Here is a 3,352-nt window from a genome sequence, read left to right as displayed (position 1 = left end):
TCATGTGGACGAGCTTGATCCTTTAAGCTCTGAAAACACCCAGAGGGCAAACTGTCAGCACTGTGCACAAGAATTTTGCCCTGAACAAAATGACCTTTGAGTTCTTAACTGGTTTCATATTCTTCAGGCCTCTGCCTACATATTCCTCTTCGGTCACTCTCTAACATCTTAAATGCATTTATTTGCTAGGAGGTTGGCCTTCTCTGGCCAACAGCCACTGATTAACATCTAGTCTGCAAACCATGTAGAAACGCAATCCTTAACAAAATGGGGAAGTTCCAAGCAAGCCAACACATTGTATCGATTTGCAAATTTCAGCCCATTGTGAGCATCCTTCTCACTAAATTACTGCTGTCTTCAGTGAAAATCCATTGAGACTCTAGAATCAAGCTGGGCTTCTTTCGTGTCACGTCATCTCAAACAGTAAACTCAGAGGCTGATGGGTGCAAAGCACAGTTCTAAAACGTGGACAGGAATGGGCATTTTTTTTTTTAAAGATATGAAATCAAGGTGAGATCTTCCATTCAGATTGTCTTTATCTAGATAGCAAACATCTTTTTCTCAGCAGTAAGCCCAAGCAGCATTTCTCTTAAGTTTAAGACTTACACTGTAGGCTTTTCTATCTTTTTACTGCTAATGCAGGGAACAGATACACCAGTGCTCCACAGTCTAGGACAGGCCCTTGGGGACAGGCCTCTCTGTGTCTTTGGGTAACTCAGATATGTTCCCTAGAGCTTCAGTTTCCCAGGTCGTGACAGAGAAGAAACACAGGCCAGCAGGGCACCTCAGAGGACCGTGGGGATGGAAAAAGTGGATTGATACATAACTCTTTCTTTCCTCCTCTCCTTTCACCTTTGTCCAGCCAGCTGGCTACGAGGGCAGACATTCCGCCAGCTCTTCTATCTGTGGTAATGGAAAACAGAGACACCCAATCCCCAAACTTCATCTTAGACTTGCTGTAGTTGGAAACCTCTACCTGCATCGGAGCTGCTGGCGATTAGCAAAGCGGGTGGGCCTGTGAACACGGTCCTGCTTTCCCTTCAAACGGATGTTTTAAGGGGTGGAGGAGGAGGCCAGATCTGGAACCTACCAGGAAAAGTTGCACATGGGCCTGCTTAATCCACAAACTTGGATATTCAGCCTCCGATGGACTTGGGGGTGTGGCACGCCAGCTGGAGCAGCAGCGCAGTGAATTCACCTCCAAGTTGCATCCTTTCATGCCACCACCAATCACATTTAGGAAGGCCCAGTGGCAGCTGCAGGTCCCGGGTCCAATTAGGAAGGCATGGCCCTCCTGTCCTCTCTGATACAAGCACAGGACTGGGCATCAGAACCTGCTCCACCAGCGAGCCAGACTGGCATTTATAATTTAATTGTTGCCAGGTACATCATGTTAGCCCAAAGAGGTTGTAAGCCTCTTCTGGGGATGCTCACTTATTTGGTATAACTTATTGGTAGCCGAGAGAAGGCCTGTTCCCACCCACATGTATCCTGCTACTTACCCACTAGAGACTCTGAAATTTCATTCTATTAAACTTTTGTGTAGGTGAAATGCTGTCATGGAAACGCCCTCACTTCTACACAGTTAGGAAGGGCAGAATAATGGGGGTCCCCATCATTTTATTACATACCACCATTACAGAAAGGTCCCAGTAGCAAGAAGGCAGAGAAAGAGAGCTTCCTCACTGCCCATCTCATCCACATGTCTCAATAAATGCATCGTAAGATGAACAAGATCATAGTCCCATTTCACCTTGGCGTCTGAGGGCTCCAAGTTGCACTGTGCGATTAGGAGTCACGTGTAAAACTGCCCTGGGTTTGAGAAAGGAACTTCTCCATCTCCTTATTTCTTTACCCAACACCTTGGTGACACAGGAGACCTACACAGTGAGGCCAACTTCAGTTGATTTAATGCCGGATACAAATAAGGACAAGATCACAGGCCCATCTCCAGTTGGGGCTCGTAAACTTTGCAGAGTAGAAAAACTACCCAGCTTTCCACACACCTCACCCCAGAGAGGGAGGGAAGAGGATCTTTTCCAGGAACTAGTATAAATAGCCCATGGACATGGACAACGGAGTGGGGAATGACTGTGGGAGAAGGGGTGGGCTGGGTGGGGAGGAGCAATGGAGGAAAAATGGGACAACTGTAATGGAACAACAATAAAATTAAATTAAAACCTTTAAAAAATTAAAAAATAAATAAAATAAAAAAGAGGATCCTTTCCTCTACTCTCACTTCTAAATCATATCTTTCTCTGGGGGAAGGACGACTACTATTTTTTGACCAAAAAGGAGATGGAGATGTGAGAGTGGAAGCAAGAGACTGAAGCCATACAAGGAAAGAGCCATGAACCAAGGAATATGGGAGGCCTCTGAAAGGCACAAAAGGCAGAAAATATTCTTCCCCAGAGCCTGCAGAAGAAACCACGCCTTGACCTTAGCCCAATGGTCATTTGTTACAGCAGTGGTAGGAAGCTAATAGACATATTGGCTTCCTTAAGGCAATGGACTTGACATTTGCAAAGAGTTTGCCTAGGAGCCACAGACTTAGGTGTTCTGGGGATCTGTTATCCCCCACACCCTCATCTACAGCTACCCAATCAGAATACGTCAGATTAGAGGCCACTGTGTTTAATGAGTCATTCATGTATCTAACAAAAGATATGGAGTTGTTTTATGTGTCACAGGGCTGCCATGCGGAGCACAATAGAGCTCGCTGCTCCTTGTAGGCCACCTCCACCAAGGTGCAGGCTCTGAATTCCACTGGGTTGAAGTCCCAGCAAATCCAGCCACCAGCGCATGACTTTGGGCAAGTCCCTTGCCTTCTCTACTCCATAATTTTCTTATCCATAAAACAAGGATAATAAACTTCCCCCTGGACAGGGCTCTTCTAGGAATCAAGTGAGAAAATTAATTTGCCCTCCACACAGGATGTGCTCAACAGGAGCCTTAGCTATCATTTCTCAGTGGTTTGATAGGTTGTAAGCTCTGTGTGGTAGCCTGTGTCTACCGTGAGACAGCGCGCCCATTTTTTCAGTCTGATTACTCTCATTATCCAGCCTAAATGAGCCCAAGGGTCGAGATGTCCAGATGACCAGTCCTCCTCCTTCCAGGAGGCCCCCAGGGTTTCAGGCAGTTGTCAGGAGTTCTGTGGTTTTCCAAAGAGTAGATCTGATCAGTTGACTGCTAAGAAATGTGGAATTCTCAGAAGAAGGCCCAGCTTGCTAAAAGGCACCCCAGGCGCGCTTGCTTCGGCAGCACATACACTAAAATTGGAACAATACAGAGAAGATTACCATAGCCCTTGTGCCAGGATGACACATCAATTTGTGAAGCGTTCCATGTTTTG

General features: G+C 46.2%; 1 non-coding gene across 1 annotated transcript; it reads left to right on the top strand.

Moving 5' to 3' along the window:
• The first annotated feature begins 3,245 nt into the window (after nucleotides 1-3,245).
• On the top strand, nucleotides 3,246-3,352 carry LOC150019553 (U6 spliceosomal RNA). Its single transcript, XR_016509399.1, has one exon. It is a non-coding gene; the product is annotated as a U6 spliceosomal RNA (small nuclear RNA).

The sequence above is a fragment of the Furipterus horrens genome, unplaced genomic scaffold (assembly GCF_987537825.1).
Source record: "Furipterus horrens unplaced genomic scaffold, mFurHor1.1.pri manual_scaffold_2, whole genome shotgun sequence".
NCBI lineage: Eukaryota > Metazoa > Chordata > Mammalia > Chiroptera > Furipteridae > Furipterus > Furipterus horrens.
Note: the sequence above shows the minus strand (reverse complement) of the source record. Positions and strands in the feature narration are given on the sequence as shown.